Source organism: Mya arenaria, chromosome 2, assembly GCF_026914265.1.
Source record: "Mya arenaria isolate MELC-2E11 chromosome 2, ASM2691426v1".
Lineage (NCBI taxonomy): Eukaryota > Metazoa > Mollusca > Bivalvia > Myida > Myidae > Mya > Mya arenaria.
Genome location: NC_069123.1, coordinates 11713658 through 11741614, shown reverse-complemented (window position 1 = coordinate 11741614; position 27957 = coordinate 11713658). Strand labels below are relative to the sequence as shown.

Here is a 27957-nt window from a genome sequence, read left to right as displayed (position 1 = left end):
AGCATCTGTGTCCCGCCCTCCACCTCTTGTGACTGGGTCCCAGCATCTGTGTCCCGCCCTCCACCTCTTGTGACTGGCTCCCAGAATCTGTGTCCCGACCTCCTCCTCTTGTGACTGGCTCCCAGCATCTGTTACCCAAGCCATGCTCTCATCCAAGACTGTGAAGCCCTGTAGGTAGAAGTCTTTGTCAGTAACACATACAGAAATAGGTTACTAGGCAAACCTTCACATGTTTATTGAACCAAATGAAATGCAAACGTCTGTATCAACTAAGTTAACCAATAGGAACCGTAACCTTATTCTTCATTGAACCAATTAAAAAATTCAAATAAGATTTATATCAATTACATGTGTGTATATAAGAAAACTGCTCTATTACAACCGAGAAATAAAACATGAATTACATGATCACACATGATTCTTTAATAATGAAATTCCCTTTTTGTTTTATGCAAAATTACTCCTTTTCCCTTTTATATTACGAATTCGCAGAATTTTTTTAAAGCTTGAACACTATTATTCCACAAATTATGAACACATTGTCTGTTGATTTATTAAACACCCGAAACCCTAATCAAGATAGTTTTGTTTTTTTATATCATCATTTGTTTAAAGTCACTATAACATCCATTTGATACTGTAATGGCCATATCTATGGGTTCATCTCTAAATCCATCCACCAAAGAAAATCCTGCAAAATATCATTCAAAACCTCATTATAACGCGTAATGTCTTAAATTATGATGTAAATCGTATGAAAACTTTTACATACATTCAAGAAAGCATTAAACATATTAACAAATGCTACCTAAATGAGGAGAAACAAGGTATTTAAGTTAACTACTTGAGGGTATACATTATAACCGAAAGCATTTTGTTGTGTACCGACACCTTTATGCAAACCTTCACTTCTTTACTTTCACTTTTCCTAACTTTTAAATTTGCACGAACACAGATTGACTGTTTCGACAACTTTTTATGTCTTGGAATGAGCTATTTTTTGTGAAAACAAACACTTTAAGAAAATTGAAATTTTTGGCCTTGTTTCAAACAATTGAGATCTGTTGTATTGTGAGTATTACGTTATATGAGTGAAGTGAAGGCATTGATACCAAAATCAGCTGATTCTGAGACAAAAATGAAAAAACCTGACAAAGCTGTCAATCTGTTAGAGTACAACTTTAAGTGTGTATCAAAGCTCTTAAAAACTGTCCTGCAACAGCAATTTAAAGGCAGTGATATTCAACAATGGAAACTTAAGGCCCTCTAGTGAGACAGCTACCTTTTCTGAGAAATGGATCCCTTGTCCCTGATTTAGTCCCTTCACACCATTTAAAATGAGTTTAATAGAGTTTTATGATAGAAATACTTTAAATGTTCAATAAAAATCATGCATTTCAATATTTGAATAATGAGAACAAATGAGAAATATTAATCTAGCATTTATAATAGATAGACAACCATGAGCTTCAAAGTGGTGATTAAAGACAAACAAATAAACCTTGTAAAACAGTGTTTACTTTCTTATCTGTATCCCTTTCTTACATACTCCAGCTGCCCTTACCCAAGAAAAGAAATTAATGTCCACAAGGTGTCTTATGATCCAGGAGAATCCTGTTTACCTATCTGATTTTAAAGCATTCTAAAGGCTTTCTACACATCATGATTCCTCAATTTGTATCTAGTCTCCAAAGGTGTCACAGTTGTGATACCACTAAGTAACTTTTTGTAAAAATTACATAAAAAGCTCAAACTCAGGAAGTCTGGTGGAGTTTGCCATCCTGGAAATAAACAAAGCTCACCATGCTGCTAAGGAGTCTGATTTTATTCATTGCCGCAGTTCAGCTGAAGATGTGGATTCCAAATGAGGAAGACCTGCCTGGTGCACCGGAACTTACGCCAGTATCTGCAAAAGAAGGGTGTAAATCTGGGAAACAGCATAGTCAATTTGAGAAAATTCTTAACTTATATAAGTAGTCTACAAGTATGAACCTTATACAATGATTAGAAGTGCCAAAATCTGAATTTAAGAATTATTAAACAAACAATGTTTGGTCTAGGATCTAAACTTGAATTTAGATGCTAAAACTGTGAATTTTGATCAAAACAAGTGCACACTTACAGCGAGTGCAAAGATGGCAAGGGAGCCACAATAAACACGTTTCTTGGTTCTGGGTTTAGGGAAATGCCTGCTGGAATAACAAAGGCAAATGTGCTTCTCACATATATGGATATCTCAGCTACTGCAAGAAGTCATATGCAGAGACTTGATGATAAGGCCAGTAGAAACACCATTAAACTCAATGAGGATCATCAGACATGGCAGCTAAGCGCCAGCTTGTCACTGAGCACAAAGGTAAATGTGGCATCGGAAATCCAAATCACTCCAGCCTGTCAGTGGATGGCTGCTGTAATTCAAAGCACATGGTTTCTTCATGCAAACCTGGACAAGCTGCTTCTAAAGTCTATAGTGTAGCTATTGAAAATCACACAAGTCACAAGTACGAGTATCACAGTGGTGACAAGCTGTGCTGGGCGGGTGCTTAATTGCCCAACACAAACTATGAAGTAGTATGAAGTTCAATGTCCATGTAGCTATGCATTCTGTATAGCAAGTCTGCAATACATGGAGCCACCTTCAGAATAAAAGATGGCTCATGCAATTGCAGAAGAGTTGTGAAAGGAAGATACTAGCTCTTACACTGACAACTGCCCTTAGAATGCAGATTTTCTATGTACCTGGAATGTATGTAAGAAAGCTGACCCACAGTATCCTGGATCTAGGCAAATAAGAATTATAAAAAGATTGAGAAAGATTGGTAGAAGCAACATATGGACCTGATTTACTGCTCACCTTAAGTTTGTAAGGCTTCATGCAATTCAGTGCTACTCTGGAAAACTACTGTCACTGACAGACGAGTCTCTCGTCTGTGAGGGGAAAGGTGGCTCAGGTGACCGGTGGTACCACTCTGCATTTCTGCCAACACACAACATCAGATACCTGAAAATGACCATGAGCTCATGGAAACTTTACTTGAAATATGCCTACAAAAGAGTGAGGCAATCATTACATGAGTACTGTCAAAAATGCAGAAACATGTAACTTTAGTCGTTCTTTGGGTCAGACACTGATGACTGAAAAACTAACTAGATATGTCTGTTAAGGAAAAATAACAACTATAAATTGGAAGCCTTGTTACCCAAAGCATGTAGTTACTTGATAGCAGCCTTAAAAAAGGTAGAAAACGTCCCGAAAAGTATAAACACTTAAACATTTATCAATCAATCAGTCAATCAATGAACCTAATATCTTACACAAGCCATGGGAGATACTTAAAATATAATTTGATGAATTAGGTAGGTTAGATAGTTGGGACCACATATCCAAGGTCTTAATTCTTTGAATAGTCAAGCTGACAATGTATTAAATTATCTTTTTTAAAATTTAAATTTATCACCCCAGTAAATATATGCCTTCCTCTTCCTTGTCAGAGGCAGTCCTGGTTAAGATTATGTTGTAACACACAATATTATCCTTGTAACCTGGGTATGGAACAACAAAATAGCTTTAGCAAAAGTAAAGCAATACTAGATCAATCGCCCAATCTTCCCCAAATTTTCTACTATTCTATGCATATCATATATATCACTGTGTATAGGACACTAGCAAAGATAGGATGCAGGCAAAAAAAAACACGAGAAAAATCATGGAAAAAAATTCATACAATAGGACCCAGTGAAAAATGTCAGTCGGCAGCCACCGTATTTGTTTTGACGAATTGTATTGAATAAAGGAATGGCAAAGTTTATAAAATAGTACAGTCCATGTACATAAATGATAAAAAATATTCAAATAACAATGACACAAAGTGGTACAAAGCTGATTAATGGTTAATTGCATTACTGTATTAAATAATTAATAATCAGGAATTTCATTCTGTCATCCTGATGTCCTCTCCTCTAAACCCTCAATTTTTTGCTGTCGTTGCGAATAGTAAAAGCAATTGTATACTTATGTAAAACACTTTAGGCGAAGTATTTCAAACATGTGGTATAATGGAAGGAACAACACTGTCATCGCAACAGTTTGTACTATAGCAATAGTATAGAAAGGGCTGCTGGCGTTAGATAGAGGGAGTTTTTCACACCTTCACACTTTGACAGTGCACATTCACGCAACATCACAGTATAAATGTCTATATATTTTTAATACAGAATCATACAATGTAAAATCTACCCTAAAATTTTTGAAACTTAGAATGAACAAATGACTGATTGTTGTTGTCTGCTGATGCTATTACTAGCAGCTAAACCTGCCCAATTTTCCACTGATCCATCAATCGATTTGAGTAATGTCCTGTTGAAGTGAAATGTAAACATTAAAGACCTTTCCTCCAATTATTTCTCTATTTATGCAATTTCAGCCAGAAAACAATGTCAAAGTCTAATACTATACACTAAAATTATGTACAAAGATATGTCATGTCAATGCGTTGACGCTGCATTGCTGTGATCAACATTCAGGGTGGACACATACGTATTAGACTTGGTCAAATTCAACGTGGGTGGCAGATTCTCTTTTTTATGTATTGTGACATTTACATTTTACGCGTCATCACATTTATTGATTTTTGTGTGTTAAATCTGATCGTTTATGAAATGTAATAAATAAAATAACATACCGTATATCTAAGCAATATTTGTTGAAAATTTCCACAAAATCAGGCCAGTATTTACAGAGATATGAGCATATTTATACCTGTTATACTTATAAGTTTTGTTAAGTGTAGATAAAAAGTAAGCATTTTTATGGGAATTCTGGGAGTAAATAATGCGTCCTATACACACTGATTTACTCTTAATGTATTTAGGACAGGTTGAAAATCATAATCTTGATCTGTAAAATCATTAAAACTTGCTGAAACCAAGATGGCACAATTACACTAAAATGATAGTTTCAAGTTAAAGCAAAAGCTGGAAATGAGGTTTCCATCAACACACTGAAAATATAGAGCTATTGATATTGCATGTCAGCCACAAAAACATTTCTTGATCTAATCTGTAAAAACCTTCAATTCAAATTCATAATCACACATTTTGATTACCCTATAAAAACCTACTCAATATCAAAGCCTAGAAATGCACAATGGAGCAAAAACGAACGCTTATCTGCATTTTGTTAGTTGAATAAGGGAAATATAACAACAATTATTAAAGCCGGTTACATTTTGTATACTCAGCCTGAATACTGGGCCTTGCTTAACATGTGTGATTGTCCCTGGCAACATGTGTACCAAGTTCCGTCTCAATATCTTTTACAGTTTTAGCTATGGTCCAGGATTGACAACAAAACCAAGGCTATGACAACTTATTAATGCATCCCTACCTTTGTGGCAACAAGACCTCTCACAATGTCGGCTATATTGTTACTTCTGGCCCCTGCAGCCCATTTCTGTCCTGGCCTCTCATCCCTGGGAAGATTCAAGTCCATGTTGTCCCTAATGCTGCTACTGCTGGAACCAACATTATAATTGTTGTTGTTTAGTCTACAATGTTGGACACGATAGTATCAACTTCATCATACGGTAATCACCATAAAAGTCAACTCTAAATATCTAAATATTCAAATATATTCATCATTTAAGCATGTGACTATTAAGTGTGTATTTCTATCCTTATAAATGTCCAAATGAAAACTTGTGTATTGTCATGGAAGAAGCTACAGAGTAGTTTAAAGCATTCAAATGAACATGTTAGTTTTCACTAGTTGTTTGATTGTGCACTCTTGAGGTGATACATGTATGAATCACTCAAGTGTCTGTTACTGATGTCCTCTTTAAGAAGCCATGACCAGCCATACTACTATAGACTACATGTCTGCTAAATTACTGATAGCAATGTTTTTTCATCCAAGCACCATGTTCCATGGGTATCAGTAGCTGTATTCTCATCTGAAATAGCATGACAAAAAAAGATCTCTGAGAGCTGTTTATTAACCTTAAGCTATAAATCTATATACCTGGTCCATTAATTCACATCAGGACAGTTACTTGAACACACACAGTTTTCCTCTTCATATTATCTATGGAAGTTTTATCCACCTGCAAGGTTTCATGCATTAGTTTTTACTAGGACTAGATAGCTAACTTTTACAAGCACATACACAAAAAACTACACTTTCTCCATTATTAGCACGATCGTTTCTTAAATATATCCAGTCTGTGCTGATGTACATAAACACTACATTACAATACCTTCCTGATAATCATAGCTATCCCTGTTGTGTACGAGATTTGACTAGATTCCTATGTCCCCTGAATATAACATGCACTTAAAAACACATACCTAAGCTTTAAGACAAAGTATCCTACCTCTGTCATCATCACCGTATCCCTGCTCCACAACACATCTTGTACAGTTCCCATACGTCTGGACATAATCTTTTCAATCAACTTTGGCCTGCTTAGCTTGCATCAAACCATCCCTGACATACTCTCCTACCGGGTCTGAAGACAAATATTTGTATTCTTACAGTCAAACTGAAGTTCATTTGTTTAGCAATGATTAAAAACACAAAAGAATGGTCCTATAATTTATACCATGACTGTATAAACTATTCTATTTACATTATGATATCAAAATAAACAAAGCAATTTAGTCAAGGCAACATGTAACTACTTTCTCAGCATGCACGATCATTTTTTATTTTGATATACTCATTATAACGTTTAAATGCCATCTTCCTCATGGCAGGTTGGCTCCTACCCTGAGGGAACTTCCGGGTGTTGAAGACCTCAAACTTCTAGAGGAGTGGAAGGTCTGGGAATCGATCCTCTAGGTTCACCACAATGTTCATCAGGAAGTGACTGTAGATCTGCAACTGCACAACAATATCTACAACTGAACAGGAGTGAATGATCTTGATCACTTAAACAAAAGAAATTTTGAAATAGAACAAGATGCAGTATATTTAACCTTATATTACATTTCATTATTTAATTAAAAAAACAATAACAGTAAAAATAATATGTTCACAGAGTTGTGTCATGGAAATTATTTTTCATGTGTACTTTGTTCTGGAAATAGTCAATATCTGTCTTAAACTCTCTCTGATTGTAAAACCTTGACGGTTCAAGATGGTCACATGATCTACATACGCTTGGTAGGCTCTGCCAGCAGTCCTTGCAGGATAGCACATGTCCCCTTTACCAGAGGCTTGACACTGTGGTGTACACTGCATCCCTTGCCTGAAAATACACAAAAGGTAAACCAAATGATTAATCAGTTGCATTCAATTAGCCTTTAAATGATCTTTTGAATGTGCCTTTAAAGAAAGAGTTATGACTTACTGGTAGTCATTAGAAGATGTAGATAAAATAATTCTGATTGTTATAGATAATAAATAAATTTACTAGGTCTTACTCAAGGGTCTAAAGATGACATACCTGCATAGCAACAGACAGTTCTGCTAGATGAGGCAAAGCATCAGCCAGTCATGTGAAGGGACATCACAAAGCGGTGGTCCTGTGTGTTTTTTACTAGACCAGGCTCTCACATAATTTTATTTCCCTGGCTTCCTCTCCAGGCTGGTGAAGAGGAATGTCAGGCACTTTATTAACGTAGTTGTTGCCTTCTCCTGCCACATCCTTTGTGAAGGTTGGCGAGGAAGATTTTTTGTTTATCTTAGATTTTGAATCACCCTTTGCTGTTTATACTGTGGAATATTCGGTACTTGATGGATTAAAGTCACTGTCAGTCAATGATAAGGACCACAAGGGAAATAAGTGTTTTCTCTTTTTTGTGTCATCCTTGGTTCGGTGCCTGCCATGGCTATTGATAATATCATGTATGTATAATGTTATTTACTATACATGTTGTTTATTTTAAAAGTCCATGTATGTGCATTCCTTAATAAAATAAATCTATCTATAAACTCAGATACACCCATCTTAGTAGAAGAGATAGCACCATTCTATATATCATTTCTACTTCACACCAGCTACAAATAAATTAAAAGTTAGTTCGTAAAAAGCAATATTCTGAGTTACACATTCATACCACCACCACCATGTTTTCACGCCATTCACACGCCAATTAGCTAGATGGTCACGGGTTTAATTTTGGTTACCTATTTATTCAATATCGTGTCAGACTGGTTTTGATCTATATGCGCATAGCTTTATTTAAAATATGATTATTAAGAAAGTCAGTATCAAATATTCATGGCCCCATTGCCTTAACTAGCCAGAATATTCAGGCCACGGACACGGCCCCTGCGGCCCCAGTTCCTACGCGCCTGTTATTCCAGAACTCTTAGAATATTTTTTTGTGTTTATCATAGAAATTGAATTACCCTTTGCTGTTTATTCTGAGGAATCTTCTGTACTAGACCAATCAAAGTCACTGTCAGTCAATGATAAACCAAACATAAGTTTTTTGCCACCACTTTCTGTAAGTCTGGCATCTGTCTGAATGGTGTTATGTGCTTTTTACTGGAAATGAAATCAGCTCTTGCTGCTGATTTAGCTCTTCGACTGACCGTTACTTCTCTGCCAACCACTGCTGTATCTCTTGTTTTTCCCTGGCTATGAAGTTGCTTCTTTCTGGCCAAATGATTCCGCCAACATTTCGGTCACCTTTTCTTCTGAATTGAGACCCTTCACACAAACTACCTGGGAGTGTTCAGGGGGCATCACTTTTGTCACCTATTCACTCGTCCTTGAGGCCCCACACTCGTCCTTGAGGCCACACAATCATCTTTAAAATTACTTAATTTGAACCCAGTAGTACCAAAACTGTTAAAATCTTTTACAATCAGTTTTTTTTTTCCTTGAAGACATTGTTTGCCAAGTACACATTACTCACACACAGTCTGCCACAACTAATTATAACTGATGGAACACTTGCAACGATGTGAAAAACCCCACAGATATGTCCTTCATCTCTGCCATCAAAATTGTCCGTAATACCAGAGCTAAGCTGGAATAAACAAAAAGCGCAAATTACTCCCAATGCCATCTTAAAATTAGAAAAAAATCGATATCAGTTCACTCCTGCAACTCGATACAAAAGTTTCAACTAAAGAAACTGATATTTTACGCCCGAAAAGAACAGCCAAGCAAAATAAAATTTGAACGCAATATTAAATGACTGCAGCAAGTACATACACAGAAATTGTTAAAGAACATTACGCTGTAAATAATTATACATTTTAAACTTAAAATAATGCGACAATGAGGAATTCCTTATGGCAGCAAATGAATACTTTATAACAAGGGGAGGCAACCGTGGGGCGGTTACATTACACTAATCATACCTACCCAGCTAATATCAAATACTTCATATATTTGCTTTCTTGGAAGCACAGACGAGTAGAATCGAATATCGGAATGTTCAAAAGAAGTTTCAATTAAATATTTGCCTTCCATATATAAACATTTACCTTCAATGAACGCCTCATTTTTTTAAAGTGCCACTTCGTTCGGATATTTTAGACAACTGCCATATTATTCAGCGACAACAATTTTGTAAAGGAGACAATTAATTACCCGGAAATTAACTGGAAATTAACTCAGAAAACCCCAGATAGGTTGTATAGCATTTTAAAGTGCTAAATACATACATGCACTTCTTGAGATAACTCTATAACAAAAAGATTTTATATGCTGCAACTGACAGGGAAAATTCTGATAGTGATCAGTTCACAGAGTGTTTGAAAGATTGTTTTCTGATACAACATGTTGACCAACCCACCAGATACCGTGGGGACCAAAGACCGTCTGTGCTTGACCTTGTGTTAACAAATCAGGAGAACATCATTAAAGACCTACAACACGGAGCTCCCTTTGGGAACAGTGATCATTGTACTCTAGCATTTGAATATGTGTGTAATGTAGAATGGTCAATACAAAGACAGTGAAGTTTAAATATGACAAAGGGGATTATGACGGTATGAGAGACATATTATCTAGTGTTGAGTGGAATACAGTACTAGGGGAGAAAAGCATACAAGAAGCATGGACAGTTTTAGTGGTATTCTTGAGAGTGCTATGCATACCCATATACCGACCCACCGCACAGGAAGACAACATAAGGCTAAACGAAGATCTTATATGGACAAGCAGGCATGAGGCTCATTAAAGCCAAACAGAGAACTTGGGCTCACTACACTGAATCGAGGGACATGTATGACTACCAGAAATATTGCACTGCTAGAAACAAACTCAGGAGTTATACAAGAGAACTGCGTAAGAACTTTGAGGAATCCTTAGCAACTGAGGTGAAGACCAATCCAAAAGCTTTTTAGAAATATACACAGTCAAAGTTAACTGTTTAAGAGTGGGGTTAGCGACTTGAAGGACAATGAGGGTGTTATGTACAGCAATGACGAATCCAAAGCAGAGATTCTCAACAACTTTTTCTGTAGTGTTTTCACTAACGAGGACATTGAGAGTGTACCACATATGACAGATAGAGCGAATGGAAGTGACTTGCTAGACAAAACATCACAGAAGAATCAATCTGCAAGCACCTCCAGAAATTGAAGACCAGCAAATCGTCTGGGCCAGATGGTTTCCATCCAAGAATCTTGAAGGAGTAGCAGAGAGCATCGCAGCACCACTGTGTCAAATCTTCAGGCAGTCACTTGATTCCGGTCAGCTGCCCTCACAATGGAAACGGACAAGTCACCCCAATATTCAAAAAAGGAGACCGCAGTACACCCGGGAACTATCGGCCTGTCAGTCTGACATCGGTCCTATGTAAGGTGATGGAGTCCTTCATTCGAGAAGCACTGATGGACCATATGACAGCAAATAATTTTTTCTGCGACGAACAACATGGATTTGTCCCTGGTCGTTCATGTATGACACAATTGTTAGTTTGCCTGGATGAATGGACCGAGGCGTTGGACAGAGGGGATCCGCTGGACACTGTGTATCTCGACTTTAAGAAGGCATTCGACACGGTTCCACACCAGAGACTATCCAACAAGATAAGAAGTTACGGCATAAAGGGGAAAGTGAGAGACTGGATAATCAGCTTTCTACAAGACCGTTTACAGAGAGTAGCAGTCAACGGGCACACATCCAGTTGGGCGGAAGTGACAAGCGGTATTCCTCAGGGCAGCGTCCTTGGACCCATACTCTTTGTAATCTTCATAAATGATCTACCGGATGCTGTCAGGAGTGTGACTCGTATCTTCGCCGACGACACAAAGATGTATGGAAAATCTGCGACGAACGAAGACAGGGCGAGCTGCAAGAAGACATTGAGAGGCTGTCAAATTGGTCAGACACGTGGCTCCTGCGCTTCAATGCAAGTAAATGCAGCGTTATGCACCTTGGTCATAACAACAAGCGGCACCAGTACTACATGCGCGACAGTGAAGGGCAGCAAACAGAACTAGCAGCAGCAGAAATGGAAAAAGATCTTGGGCTAAATGTAGATGACAATTTGACCTTCATCAACATGTCAACACTGCAGTGGGGAAGGCAAACAGAATCCTGGGGCTCATAAAGAGAACTTTTACAACAAGAGCTAACAATGTTATGAAGAAGTTGTATACGACCATGGTTCGGCCAGTGCTGGAGTACGGGAATGCCCCCAGAATACAGCAGTATGCCATTGACATCGACAAAATGGAGAAAGTTCAGAGAAGAGTACAAAGCTTTGTAACGATGTCAAGGACCTGCCCTACGAAGAGAGGCTACGAAAACTCAAACTGCCATCCCTCTACTTCAGAAGAGAGAGAGGAGACATGATCCAGGTATTCAAAATCCTGAAGGGCATTGACAGGATTGACCAAGACAGCCTACTGCCTCTATCCCAAGGTACGAGAACCCGGGGCCACAGCATGAAACTGAAAAAGCAGCGTAGCAGACTAAATGTCAGGAAGTATTCGTTCTGTGTGAGGGTTGTAAACGATTGGAATAGTTTGCCCAACTGGGTTGTGGATGCAAAAGACCTTAACGCTTTTAAGACCAAGCTTGACAAGCACTGGGGTTACAAACAATTTTTAACTAGACAAGGTTCAGTCCGGACAAGGTTAAGTTCGGACAAGGTTTAGTCCGGACAAGGTTAAGTTCGGACAAGGTTTAGTCCGGACAAGGTTCAGTCCGGACAAGGTTCAGTCCGGACGGACGCATGCACATTCACGGATCCGTCATTGTGATGACTATGTCTCGATCACCTCAAGCGATCCTGACACAAAATAGAGATGAAACGCAACAGGTGTCGAACCTGTGTCTATTGGTCTGGCGGGAACAGTATAACCCATTCCACGTTGGAAGATATTGCTTAAGGTGTTAAGAAACGTTTAGGCTAATTTCATAATTTGTCAGATTTGTAAACATTGTCATTGCGATTCGTAAACATTGTCATTGAGATTCGTGAACATTGTCATTGAGATTCGTAAACATTGTCATTGAGATTCGTGAACATTGTCATTGAGATACGTGAACATTGTCATTAAGAGTCGTAAACATTGTCATTAATTTTCGTAAACATTGTCATTGAGATTCGTGAACATTGTCATTGAGATTCGTGAACATTGTCATTAAGAGTCGTGAACATTGTCATTGAGATTCGTGAACATTGTCATTGAGATTCGTAAACATTGTCATTGAGATTCGTTAACATTGTCATTGAGATTCGTGAACATTGTCATTGAGATTCGTAAACATTCTCATTGAGATTCGTGAACATTGTCATTGAGATACGTAAATATTGTCATTGAGATTCGTGAACATTGTCATTGAGCTTCGTAAACATTGTCATTGAGATTCGTGAACATTGTCATTGAGATTCGTAAACATTCTCATTGAGATTCGTGAACATTGTCATTGAGATACGTAAATATTGTCATTGAGATTTTTAAACCACAACTTCGGAGTTATTAAGAATGGAACATGTATATATTGTACACAGTTGTAGATTTTCTTTGTCAAACAATTCTACTGTTCGTTTGTACAGGATTATGACTTTCACCTTGTTATGAACGGTGTTCCGTTATGGCCACCATGTCTTCGCCCTCACTGGAAGGAACGAAGACACATAAGGACGAATGCGAAGAAGGGAAAGTACGAGGGCCAAGGAGTGAAGGGACGAAGGCGTGGACGCTTTCGCTCCTCTCCTTTCAAAATCATTATGTTGCAATTTGAAGATATTTCCATGCAAGGGATTCAAAGAAACTTTCGTGCTTTTATCATTGAACGAGGGCAGATATATCATGTAAAACACTTTCATTTTGAAAGTAGCTCGAAAGCAAAACTTTGGCTGGGTTATTAAAAACTTGCAATATTACAATAGCCATCCATTCCTTGTTTGTTGTATATTTAACCTGATTTGCAAACTCAAATGATTGTAGAGAAAGCACAGTGGCTATTCCGCCAGGTCGTTGGATAAAGGGGGTGGGGGGGCAAATAGATCCGTGCACCCCTCCCGCTCCGACAGTTGGCTGGCAAGGGAAGTTTGGGCATAACCTTGAATAAAACAAAACAGCATTACAAATACATGAAATAATGCAATATGCACCATTTCAAACTTTTAATAGCTGGCCATCTATTGGTATAAATCACTGCCGACATCTGGACGACATGGAATTGATGTTCATACTGAACGCTAAAATACATGAAAATATATCTAGGTCGTCTTTCATGGTCAATAGTAACTCCAGTTAAGTTAATGTCTTTCTTTAGTTTATTTTTCAGTCCTAATACAGAAATACATCTTTATATGTCACCCCTTAAACATGACATTTCAATGGATCGGTTAAAATGAACATTGGGCTGAGCGACAACCTCCGCCTTCTTGTGCCCACCTCCCCTCCCCAGTTATGAATTTTTTGTTGGCTGATTGTTCAATACATCTTACAACAAAATATATATAAACAACCTTAAAAGTAGAAATGAATATTTTTATGAATATATTATGTTAATGTGGTTAACAAACACTGATGCGATTACAAGCGTGCAAACAAAACACTTTACGTAATCATATAATGGGCTACTAACATTTGTTTTTCAAAAACAGGCACAAGTCACTGCATAGAATGGGATCAAGGAAATCTTGATAGTTAATATATCCGTGTGTTTTTAAACAATGTTGAGAATCCCTAAAGAACTTAATCAGCGGTATATAAGATTATTATGGACAAGAAAGACAATTCGTACTCATAGTTGTAACAACCGCAGACTAAGTTGTTTCCCTTGCATCAGTAGTGAAAACATGATTGGTCAGTTTGTTTTGAAATGTCTGTAAAAGCTGAACTCTCATAGATTTACCGTTTTACAACTTTTTTTACCTTTTTGTCTTGGAATAAGCCAAATTTTGCGTATATATCTGCAAACCTATGATACAAGAATGCTGAAAAAAAAAATCAAATAAAGGATTTTCATTATTCCGTTTGAAAATTAATGTTTTATGGCTTAAACCACAGTGGCTTGATAACAAGGGCTCAATAAAGTCAAAATAAATAATTTCAACTAGCCAAAATTATATTTTATACATACTTGAACATATATATGATCAATATTATACATTGCCATAAACATAAAATGAGATTTGACAAAATTAAAAATACCCTATACTGTAATATGCTTACACGACATTGGACATTCAAAATCGAAATTCGTGCTAGCACGACATTAGACATTTGCCATTCAAAATCGAAAGTCGTGCTGGCACGACATTGGACACCGGACATTCAAAATCGAATGTTGGCTGGCACGACGTTGGACATTTGACATTCAAAATCGAAAGTCGTGCTAGCACGACATTGGACATTTGACATTCAAAATCGAAAGTCGTGCTAGCACGACATTGGACATTGAACATTCAAAATCGAAAGTCGTGCTAGCACGACATTGGACATTGGACATTCAAAATCGATTGTTGGGCTAGCACGACATTGGACATTCAAAATCGAAAGTCGTGCTAGCACGACATTGGACATTGGACATTCAAAGTCGATTGTTGGGCTGGCACGACATTGGACATTGGACATTCGAAATCGAATATTGGGCTGGCACGACATGGACATTGGACATTCAAAATCGAAAGTCGTGCTAGCACGACATTGGACATTGGACATTCAAAATAGAATATTGGGCTGGCACGACATGGACATTGGACATTCAAAATAGAAAGTCGTGCTAGCACGACATTGGACATTCAAAATCGAAAGTCGTGCTAGCACGACATTGGACATTGGACATTCAAAATCGATTTTTGGGCTAGCACGACATTGGACATTGGACATTCAAAATCGAATATTGGGCTGGCACGACAGGGGCATTGGATATTCAAAATCGAAAGTCGTGCTAGCACGACATTGGACATTGGACATTCAAAATCGAAAGTCGTGCTAGCACGACATTGGACATTGGACATTCAAAATCGATTCTTGGGCTAGCACGACATTGGACATTGGACATTCAAAATCGAATATTGGGCTGGCACGACATGGACATTGGACATTGAAAATCGAAAGTCGTGCTAGCACGACATTGGACATTGGACATTCAAAATCGAATGTTGGGCTGGCACGACATTGCACATTTGACATTCAAAATCGAAAGTCGTGCTAGCACAACATTGGACATTGGACATTCAAAATCGAATATTGGGCTGGCACGACATAGACATTGGACATTCAAAATCGAAAGTCGTGCAAGCACAACATTGGACATTGGACATTCAAAATCGATTGCTGGGCTGGCACGACATTGGACATTTGACATTCAAAATCGAAAGTCGTGCTAGCACAACATTGGACATTGGACATTCAAAATCGAATATTGGGCTGGCACGACATGGACATTGGACAATCAAAATCCGAAGATACCTTCGAGATTAGCTCCCCCTTAGTAGCTATATGGGAGCGCGTTTTGTGTAAACTTTGACGCTTTGAAACCAGTCAAAAACTATCATCCCGCACACCCAAGGGGTGCATCTTGAAGGGTTTAGCGTCCCCTACAAGGTAAAATTGGTCCCAGCCTGATCACATGTAGGGATGCTGAGATATCTTCGAGATTGCCGACCCCTATTAGGGCATTTTGTGCTGCATTTAAGTGTATAAAATAACGTTATAGGCGAATGACAACTGTGACGTAATAACACCAGCGATGCACCGATGTGCGCGTGACGTAGGGTATGGTGAGACGTAAATTTCAATACCAGAACCAAGCTCCTATCACTCTTGGTTCCGAAGATACCTTCGAGATTAGCTCCCCTTAGTAGCTATATGGGGGAGCGCGTTTTGTGTAAACTTTGACGCTGTTGAAACCAGTCAAAAACTATCATCCCGCACACCCCAAGGGGTGCATCTTGAAGGGCTTAGTGTCCCCTACAAGGTAAAATTAATCCCAGCCTGATTACGTGTAGGGATGCTGAGATATCTTCGAGATTGCCGACCCCATTTTAGGGCATTTTGTGCTGCATTTTAGTGTATAAAATAAAGTTATAGGCGAATGAAAACTGTGACGTAATAACGCCAGCGATGCACCGACGTGCGCGTGACGTAGGGCATGGTGAGACGTAAATTTCAATACCAGAACCAAGCTCCTATCACTCTTGGTTCCGAAGATACCTTCGAGATTAGCTCCCCCTTAGTAGCTATATGGGAGCGCGTTTTGTGTACGAAATGTCGCGAATTTGCGCAAACTTTGACGCTGTTGAAACCAGTCAAAAACTATCATCCCGCACACCCCAAGGGGTGCATCTTGAAGGGTTTAGCGTCCCCTACAAGGTAAAATTGGTCCCAGCCTGATCACGTGTAGGGATGCTGAGATATCTTCGAGATTGCCGACCCCATTTTAGGGCATTTTGTGCTGCATTTTAGTGTATAAAATAACGTTATAGGCGAATGAAAACTGTGACGTAATAACGCCAGCGATGCACCGACGTGCGCGTGACGTAGGGTATGGTGAGACGTAAATTTCAATACCAGAACCAAGCTCCAATCAATCTTGGTTCCGAAGATACCTTCGACATTAGCTCCCCCTTAGTAGCTATAGGGAGCGCGTTTTGTGTACGAAATGTCGCGAATTTGCGCAAACTTTGACGCTGTTGAAACCAGTCAAAATCTATCACCCCGCACACCCTAAGGGGTGCATCTTGAAGGGTTTAGCGTCCCCTACAAGGTAAAATTAGTCCCAGCTGCTGATCACGTGTAGGGATGCTGAGATATCTTCGAGATTGCCGACCCCATTTTAGGGCATTTTGTGCTGCATTTTAGTGTATAAAATAAAGTTATAGGCGAATGACAACTGTGACGTAATAACGCCAGCGATGCACCGACGTGCGCGTGACGTAGGGTATGGTGAGACGTAAATTTCAATACCAGAACCAAGCTCCTATCACTCTTGGTTCCGAAGATACCTTCGAGATTAGCTCCCCCTTAGTAGCTATATGGGAGCGCGTTTTGTGTACGAAATGTCGCGAATTGATGCGCAAACTTTGACGCTGTTGAAACCAGTCAAAAACTATCATCCCGCACACCCCAAGGGGTGCATCTTGAAGGGCTTAGTGTCCCCTACAAGGTAAAATTAATCCCAGCCTGATTACTTGTAGGGATGCTGAGATATCGAGATTGCCGACCCCATTTTAGGGCATTTTGTGCTGCATTTTAGTGTATAAAATAAAGTTATAGGCGAATGAAAACTGTGACGTAATAACGCCAGCGATGCACCGACGTGTGCGTGACGTAGGGTATGGTGAGACGTAAATTTCAATACCAGAACCAAGCTCCTATCACTCTTGGTTCCGAAGATACCTTCGAGATTAGCTCCCCCTTAGTAGCTATAGGGAGCGCGTTTTGTGTACGAAATGTCGCGAATTTGCGCAAACTTTGACGCTGTTGAAACCAGTCAAAAACTATCATCCCGCACACCCCAAGGGGTGCATCTTGAAGGGTTTAGCGTCCCCTACAAGGTAAAATTGGTCCCAGCCTGATCACGTGTAGGGATGCTGAGATATCTTCGAGATTGCCGACCCCATTTTAGGGCATTTTGTGCTGCATTTTAGTGCATAAAATAACGTTATAGGCGAATGAAAACTGTGACGTAATAACGCCAGCGATGCACCGACGTGCGCGTGACGTAGGGTATGGTGAGACGTAAATTTCAATACCAGAACCAAGCTCCAATCAATCTTGGTTCCGAAGATACCTTCGACATTAGCTCCCCCTTAGTAGCTATATGGGAGCGCGTTTTGTGTACGAAATGTCGCGAATTTGCGCAAACTTTGACGCTGTTGAAACCAGTCAAAATCTATCACCCCGCACACCCTAAGGGGTGCATCTTGAAGGGTTTAGCGTCCCCTACAAGGTAAAATTGGTCCCAGCCTGATCACGTGTAGGGATGCTGAGATATCTTCGAGATTGCCGACCCCATTTTAGGGCATTTTGTGCTGCATTTTAGTGTATAAAATAAAGTTATAGGCGAATGACAACTGTGACGTAATAACGCCAGCGATGCACCGACGTGCGCGTGACGTAGGGTATGGTGAGACGTAAATTTCAATACCAGAACCAAGCTCCTATCACTCTTGGTTCCGAAGATACCTTCGAGATTAGCTCCCCCTTAGTAGCTATATGGGAGCGCGTTTTGTGTACGAAATGTCGCGAATTGATGCGCAAACTTTGACGCTGTTGAAACCAGTCAAAAACTATCATCCCGCACACCCAAAGGGGTGCATCTTGAAGGGTTTAGCGTCCCCTACAAGGTAAAATTGGTCCAAGCCTGATCACGTGTAGGGATGCTGAGATATCTTCGAGATTGCCGACCCCATTTTAGGGCATTTTGTGCTGCATTTTAGTGTATAAAATAACGTTATAGGCGAATGAAAACTGTGACGTAATAACGCCAGCGATGCACCGACGTGCGCGTGACGTAGGGTATGGTGAGACGTAAATTTCAATACCAGAACCAAGCACCTATCACTCTTGGTTCCGAAGATACCTTCGAGATTAGCTCCCCCTTAGTAGCTATATGGGAGCGCGTTTTGTGTACGAAATGTCGCGAATTTGCGCAAACTTTGACGCTGTTGAAACCAGTCAAAAACTATCATCCCGCACACCCCAAGGGGTGCATCTTGAAGGGTTTAGCATCCACTACAAGGTAAAATTGGTCCCAGCCTGGTCACGTGTAGGGATGCTGAGATATCTTCGAGATTGCCGACCCCATTTTAGGTCATTTTGTGCTGCATTTTAGTGCATAAAATAACGTTATAGGCGAATGACAACTGTGACGTAATAACGCCAGCGATGCACCGACGTGCGCGTGACGTAGGGTATAATGAGACGTAAATTTCAATACCAGAACCAAGCTCCTATCACTCTTGGTTCCGAAGATACCTTCGAGATTAGCTCCCCCTTAGTAGCTATATGGGAGCGCGTTTGGTGTACGAAATGTCGCGATTTTGCGCAAACTTTGACGCTGTTGAAACCAGTCAAACACTATCATCCCGCACACCCCAAGGGGTGCATCTTGAAGGGTTTAGCGTCCCCTACAAGGTAAAATTGGTCCCAGCCTGATCACGTGTAGGGATGCTGAGATATCTTCGAGATTGCCGACCCCATTTTAGGGCATTTTGTGCTGCATTTTAGTGTATAAAATAACGTTATAGGCGAATGAAAACCGTGACGTAATAACGCCAGCGATGCACCGACGTGTGCGTGACGTAGGGTATGGTGAGACGTAAATTTCAATACCAGAACCAAGCTCCTATCACTCTTGGTTCCGAAGATACCTTCGAGATTAGCTCCCCCTTAGTAGCTATATGGGAGCGCGTTTTGTGTACGAAATGTCGCGAATTTGCGCAAACTTTGACGCTGTTGAAACCAGTCAAAAACTATCATCCCGCACACCCCAAGGGGTGCATCTTGAAGGGTTTAGCGTCCCCTACAAGGTAAAATTGGTCCCAGCCTGATCACGTGTAGGGATGCTGAGATATCTTCGAGATTGCCGACCCCATTTTAGGGCATTTTGTGCTGCATTTTAGTGTATAAAATAACGTTATAGGCGAATGAAAACTGTGATGTAATAACGCCAGCGATGCACCGACGTGCGCGTGACGTAGGGTATGGTGAGACGTAAATTTCAATACCAGAACCAAGCTCCTATCACTCTTGGTTCCGAAGATACCTTCGAGATTAGCTCCCCCTTAGTAGCTATATGGGAGCGCGTTTTGTGTACGAAATGTCGCGAATTTGCGCAAACTTTGACGCTGTTGAAACCAGTCAAAAACTATCATCCCGCACACCCCAAGGGGTGCATCTTGAAGGGTTTAGCGTCCCCTACAAGGTAAAATTGGTCCCAGCCTGATCACGTGTAGGGATGCTGAGATATCTTCGAGATTGCCGACCCCATTTTAGGGCATTTTGTGCTGCATTTTAGTGTATAAAATAACGTTATAGGCGAATGTAAAATGTGACGTAATAACGCCAGCGATGCACCGACGTGCGCGTGACGTAGGGTATGGTGAGACGTAAATTTCAATACCAGAACCAAGCTCCTATCACTCTTGGTTCCGAAGATACCTTCGAGATTAGCTCCCCCTTAGTAGCTATATGGGAGCGCGTTTTGTGTACGAAATGTCGCGAATTTGCGCAAACTTTGACGCTGTTGAAACCAGTCAAAAACTATCATCCCGCACACCCCAAGGGGTGCATCTTGAAGGGTTTAGCGTCCCTTTTTGCGTTAAAACAGGTACAGAATATACTAGATAATGACGAATTTCAAAAGCATTGCACAAAAACTAAAGGTACGAGACAAATTTCAAACCAGGACGCTTCTATAATTACATGTGAAACTCGGCCCGCATGGCACTTTGGTCCCAGACAGGCGGACACACGTCGTTTATTGCATTGATTTTCACATGTCCGTCTAGGGCATGGTTATAACTCAAACAAATGGGTGTTTCCTCGCTATATATCGGGTAATTTTGTCATAACATAATATCACCACAGGTAAAACGGCCCGTAAATTGACCCGAGAGCTTTGCGTGTTCATATATTCACTAGCAGATGCACCTGGCACTCCGCTGTTAATGGTCTTTGGTCAATACCTACCAAAAAATCAATTTCCGGCGCTGCAAGCTGGCTGGCGGCAAACCGGATGTCGATCCATCTTGAGAACCGAATCTGATATCACGATTCTGATTTCAGATAAGTCTGTAAGCAGTCAAGGTATCGTGTTCGAGCAGGTACCCGTCCGTCCGCGGGTACCGGGCTCGAGCCCGGCCACGAACTTGACGGCTATGGACGCAGCTCGCCGAGACCTTACAACGGTAGCTCGTTCGCCCCATCTTAAATTACATTCGCAATAACGGGTTATAACATAGACATGAATGCGCGTGTTGATTTCATTAATTCCTTAAAAAATCATTGTTGCGAACAGGGCGTGGAAACTTCGGGTCAATGAAGGCAAATGTCCTGCCCGTGTTAACACGGTACAGAAATAATTCCAACTTGGTCCCCGGGTGTGCTGGGGATCGTCGGGCGAAGCACGATGGTGATTGTCAACAGGAGCAATTTGCTGGGAAAAAGACGTATTTAGACATAAGGATTGAGCACTAAACTGTTATTATTCCGAATACAGGTACGAAACCTTGCACACAGCTAGGTAAACGTGTCCCCCGTTACGTTGTGCTCGTGAAACTTCATCTCTAAAGCCCAAGTACCCGCACGGGAGGTGGGGTCGACGGCAGGATGGCGGCCGTGTGTCATACGGGTTATAACATAGTATGCGCGTGTTGGTTTCATTAATTCATTTAAAATTCATTATTGCGAACAGGGTGTGGAAACTTCGAGACAATGAAGGCCTATGTACTGCCCGTGTAACCATAGCAGAAAATAATTTTAACTTAGCACGGGTGTGCTGGGTATCCTCTGTCCATGCATGCTGGTGAATGGCAACATAAGCAGTTTGCTGAAAGAAAGCCGTATTAAGACATAATGTTTGAGCACTAAAACGTTATTATTCCGTGTACACCTACAAAACCTTGCACACAGCTAGGTAGACGTGTCCCCAGTTAAGACGTTCTCGAAAAACCGTATTTCTAAAGTGCATGTAGCCGAGAGGCGAGGTGGGGGGGCGGCAGACGGCGGCGTTTATACATTCAAATGAATGCGCATGCTACTGCCCGTATACTGGAATGCGACAGATTTAAATGCTCATATAAAGAAAGAGAGCCATTAACGTGTCCCCAGCTAACAGTGCTTGGGCAAGCGTGTTCTAAGCGTTCCTGTGCCCGTGCGCGCCAGTCGCGCGCTGAAACGCTAATGACCACCGTGTTAATCTTATGTTTCGTATCACTGTAGATGTACGCTCGTGTCAATGAAGAGTAGCAAACGATAATGCCCAGGGCGTCCCTGAGTGAGCCGCCGGTCGTCGGCGATCACACGCCGCTGCATTCAACATATATGCACGTTTTGTCGCAATAAAATGAATAAGAACCTCAGTACGTAAATAGCTAACCGTCAAACCGAATGTGAATCTGGTCCCTTATATACACTTCGCCTCATACATGGCGCAGGCATTTGTTTTGAAATGTAAAAATGACACTGTTCTCGTAGCGTTTTGACAAATAACTGGAAAATGAGATAAACCCTGAACCAAAATAATCAAAGGGAGGTAATAAGTCGCCGAGACGGGGCTGGGGGGTGGGGTGGGGTGGGGGTGGCTGGATAAATTATGAACGACCGTTCCTCAGCAGCCAGTGGGCCGATCCGGGCGATTGAAGTACTGTTGGATAGGGCTCGACGATACCTTAACGAACCGACCGCGCTAGCCCCGAGCTTGGACTGTCCCGGGGTCTGGGCTCGAAGGGCGTTCTGAAGTTTAGCGTCTTATGTTTACAATGCACGACAAAATCATGTTATCTCTCGGTGTTGTACCAACCATTCACCGTGTACAATGTTACTGAGAAAAAATAACAACACGTAATTATTGAGCACCAGGATGTCAGTGCTGGCGCAAGGGCCTGTCGTCTAGATTTTCACGCCTCTGAGGCGGACACGCGAGGTGCGAACGACCCTTCCCCACACAGGCCACTGCCTGCCAATAAGGTGTCATTTAGCACCTCGCTCGGTGTGGGTACAATGGGCCCCTACTGGCATGTGCCACTGTTCATGAGCAATGCCAGTCAATTTAGGGTGTTCGTATATAATCGGACACTGCCGCTGAGACAGCCACAGTTTACCTTGACTATTCACACACTGAACTTGTTCATATCACAAACAATGCCAGGACATAGAAACATGAAGAGATGCCCACTCTGCACGAGCATCGTGCAGCGTCTAAGGGCACATGTAAGAAGTCAACACGGTAACAGGCTAACCGAGCTGCAGGTGAAGATCGTCGCCAACATCGGCAACATCCAAGGGCGCACGCCTGTACAAGATATGCCCGGTGGACGGCTGCGGAGCCGTGACACGGTTCATTACCGCTCACCTTCGGAGGCAGCACGCGCTCGACACTGATGATATACGCCGGCTCCATGCGCAGCCGGTCGGCAGGTACGAGATGCCAGACATGGAGATGGTCCAGGACGGGCGACCAATGCCCGCAGAGGTGGCCGACCGATCCGAGGACCAGCACGATGAGCTGACCGTTGCGACTACAGACGGCCGCCCTAGAGACAGTACTGACAAGCCAGTCATTGGAGCGGAAGGGGACGCCGCAACCTCAGGATCCAGCCCGGACCGCGATGAGCAAGGCGCGACCCCGGCCGTCCTCGTGTGCAGCTGGGCGCGGACGCACTTGAGTTCCGCCGGCACCTCCAGCGTCGCGCCGGGGGGCAGCGGACAGCCGATTAGCCGAACAGTACGCACGGACTACGCAGAAGTTCCTGACTACTGTGGGGAGGGCATCCCCGGTGAGGTCGCGCTGAGCCGGCACAACGTTGAGGACTATCTTGATCACTGCGAAAGTGAGGGGCTAGCGCCGGGAACGCTCACGAGCCGGCTGACCATACTACTATTGTTCGCCAGCTGCCTCCACTACCTGGGTCGCCTGACCGCCGAGCGCCTCGCCGCGATCAACGCCTCGCTCGAGGGTACCAAGCGATCGCTCAACAAGCAGAAGGTCAGACGTAGGCTGACACTAGCCGCAAAGGACAGAGAACAGGTCGTGGCTCCCGGAAACCTGAGTGTGTTCTACGAACACAGCACGAACACGGCGACAATAGACCGCGCGGTGCTGACGGAGTCGGGCCGGCCAATGTAAACCGCGCCCGAAGATACATTATGTCAAACTTCCTACTCGCCTCTGGGGCGCGAAGCGGCGTCTTGGAGGGTTTGACGATCGAGGAGATAGAGGCGGCCAGACGGGAGGTGGCCGTGGACGGCACCGTCTACTACGTGATTGCCGTCGCTAACCACAAGACGGCCAATCTGGGGAGTTTTCTTATACCGGCACTTGAGCGGTGGCACCTGGCAGCACTGGCACTGTGTCGTTACGTCCGTGAGAGTACACCCACGGCCACCCACCCCTTCGTGTCGAGCACCGGACGGCCATTTCCTAGCAGTAGGGTGGGTACGAGTTACGAGAAGCGTGGCGCGAGACTGGCTGCCAGGCTGCGTACGGGGATTTCAGCAGTACGAAAAATAGGAAACGCTTCGCCACCCTAATGGCAGACTTCCGGCCGGACATGCGGGATGCGGTCGCGCGCCAGCTCAGGCATAGCGAAACGGAGAGGCGTTATTACGACCTCGGTTCCGGGCCCTCACAGGCAGTGAACACAGTGAACGTAGCAGGAACGTGGAGCGGGCGTGTGAGCTCCAGCAGCTTCACTAGGTGGCCTTAGTGCAATTTGATGTTATTTGATTTGTTTATATGTAATCGGAACAGTATCTGTAAATGGTTCACTTTCTGGAACACGCACACTTTGAAATAAACTATTTCCTAGTTGTAGACATTGTGTTCTTTTATATACCCAAAGATGTGATGTTTTCCAATCGATTAACAAGATCGAAGGAGCGACTTAAGAATCGTTGACTGTTTATTTCACCACCTAAAATACCAGTAACCACACCCCTAACCCTAGGGTTAACTCCTAAATGGCCCGGAAACTTCCAAGAGCGCAATGAGAAACCGGGGTACCCCCCCCCCCTAACTTTTGCCAAATGTCAGTCGCCTTCGGAAAATGACGGCCTAAAGGCTGGCTAAGGTCATCTTGGGGTCAAATCTAACCACTAAAAAACACTCTAACACAACCCCAAAGGCCCCCTGTTCAGTTTTTCAATTTTCACACATAGAATAAAGAAGGCTGAACAATATTTTTATTTATTTTTTGTTCTCGAGATAGATCCGATACGGGTCAATTTACGGGCCATTTTACCTGCGGGGATTTCATTTAGGACCAAAATACCCGGAATATATTTAAGAAAACGCCATTATATGTCAGGTATATCTATGCGCTAGACGTACACGTGAAAATGAATGCGAAAAACAACGTTTGTCCGCCTGTCTGAGCGCAAAAGTAGAAGCAGTGCTATTTTACAGGTAATTATAGAAGCGTCCTGGTTTGAAATTTTTCTTTTAGCTTTATTTTTTGAGCAGTGCTTCTGAAATGGTCAGATTTTAGTATAATCTATGCCTGTTTTAACGCAAAAAGATTTATGGGCGTATCTCTGTTCGTTCGTCCGTACGAGATGGTGGGGCAATACCAGTGTGCTAAAAGTTGCTCTCTTACGCGTCCGCGCGATCTGTTTTTGTTAATAACTTTTTTGTCTTAGGAGGTATCTTATTGAAACTTGGACAGGCGCCTTTAAAAAAAACACGACCAACGGTGTACGACACTTTGGGGTCACCGAGTGCGTTCGTCCGAACGTGCACTTATGGCTATTTTTAAGTGACTCAAAACCACAACATATTAATTCATTTGTTCATTATGTCAGATTTTATATAAAATAATAAGCCTGGCAAGGTATTTGGGCACGACAAAAACGAATCTGAAAACAGAATTGAGCTAGCTCAAATATTAAAAAAGTAAGACATGTTGAACGCAACTTATTTTAGCACTCACCCCCAAAAAGATTACGGTACAACGGAAACAGATATCGAAAAACGGTTTTCAGATTTGAATTCAGCGTCAAATAATGCCCTAATATGCGCACTCACCTTAGCCCCTACACCTTTTGTTCATTGTTTTATTTGTTTTATATAATTTTCCGCTGTACCAAATTGGGGATCAATTTTTGGACTTTAATATCGCCAAATACGTTCATATATGGGATAAATAAATGCGCCGAGCACGAATATGAAGTCCGTTTATTCATATGATGGAAAATAAAAAAGTAATATGGGTCAGGGCGAAAATAACCACTTTTCTGACACCACTGACCCCATAAGTTCAGGTGGAAAGGATGCAGATATCGCAAAACGGTTTTCAGATCTGAATTCCGCGTGAAATCCAACTACGAAATAACCGAAAATATTAAAAAAAAAAATTTTTTTTAACACCAGAATTTTTCCTGTTTATAGCCTGGCAAAAATTCTGGGGTTGGGCCAAAAAAAAATGAATATCGACATAGGTGGTTATTTTCTTGTAAGTTTTAGTGCTGAACTTGAATCTGAAAACCGTTTTGCGATATCTCAATTAACAAAAAAGAAATTCGCGAAAATGGGTACTTTTTGGGGGTTGGTTAGTATCGCCCCGAACTGATAAGCCCTAACGTATAATATAATCAACTACTAAACAAGAAACAAAACAGTCCAGTTACAGGTATTTCACGTCTCTAAAGACGATAAAAGACCTTAGAAACCCCTAGTTCATGTTTTTATTTTTATAATAATTTCTCTAAGTGAAAAAATGTCTTTATTTTTTTAGACGAAAATATCGCCTAAAACTTTTATATATATGGTAATTAATGACGCCGAGAACGAATATGAAGTCCGTTTTTTTCAAATCTTAAAAAATAAAAAAGTTATGGGTCAGGGCGAAATTAACCACTTTGTAAAAACCACCCGCCCACAGGTTCCGGTGGAACGGATACAGATATCAAAAAACGGTTTTCAGATTTGAATTCAGCGTCAAAACCAACAACTCAATAACCAAAAAGATCTCTTTTTTTAAATTTATTTTTTAACCCCAGAATTTCTACTGATTATACCCTGGCAAAAATTCTGCGGTTAGGCAAAAATAAAAAATAAATCGACAAAGGTGGTTATTTTCGTGGTAGTTTTAGTGCTGAACAAGTATCTGAAAACCGTTTTGCGATATCTCAATTAATAAAAAAGAAACTCGCGAAAATGGGTACTTTTTTGGGGTTGGTTAGTATCGCCCCGAACTGATAAGCCCTTACGTATAATATAATCAACTACTAAACAAGAAACAAAACAGTCTAGTTACAGGTATTTCACGTCTCTAAAGACGATAAAAGACCTTAGAAACCCCTAGTTCATGTTTTTTTAATTTTTTATAATAATTTCCCTAAGTGAAAAAATGTCTGTCTTTTTTTAGACAAAAATATCGCCTAAAACTTTGATATATATGGTAAATAATGACGCCGAGAACGAATATGAAGTCCGTTTTTTCAAATCTTAAAAAATAAAAAAGTTATATGGGTCAGGGCGAAACTAACCACTTTGTGAAAACCACCCGCCCACAGGTTCCGGTGGAACGGATACAGATATCAAAAAAACGGTTTACAGATTTGAATTCAGCGTCAAAACCAACAACTAAATAACCAAAAAGCATGGCTAAGTATAAAGTGGCTGCCAACTGTTAGCTGGCTGTCAATTGCCAGCTGGCTGCCAACTGTTAGCTGTTAACAGGCTACCAGCTGTGGTGTCCGTAACCCTAACCTAACCCTAGGTGTGTATTGTTTTAAAATAAAGTGGCTGCCAACTCTTAACTGGCTGTCAATTGCCAGCTGGCTGCCAACTGTTAACAGGCTGCCAGCTGACTGCCAACTGTTAGCTGGCAGCTGTACACAAGGCGGCTGCCAAAGGT

At 41.5% G+C, this 27957-nt stretch overlaps 1 long non-coding RNA gene across 1 annotated transcript; it reads right to left on the bottom strand.

Annotated features, from left to right (window-relative positions):
* Window positions 1–6402: 6402 nt before the first annotated feature.
* On the bottom strand, window positions 6403–8851 carry LOC128206708 (uncharacterized). Its single transcript, XR_008256554.1, has 4 exons — window positions 7446–8851; window positions 7158–7247; window positions 6766–6880; window positions 6403–6506 (listed from the first exon to the last, which is right to left on the bottom strand). It is a non-coding gene; the product is annotated as an uncharacterized LOC128206708 (long non-coding RNA).
* Window positions 8852–27957: the final 19106 nt, after the last annotated feature.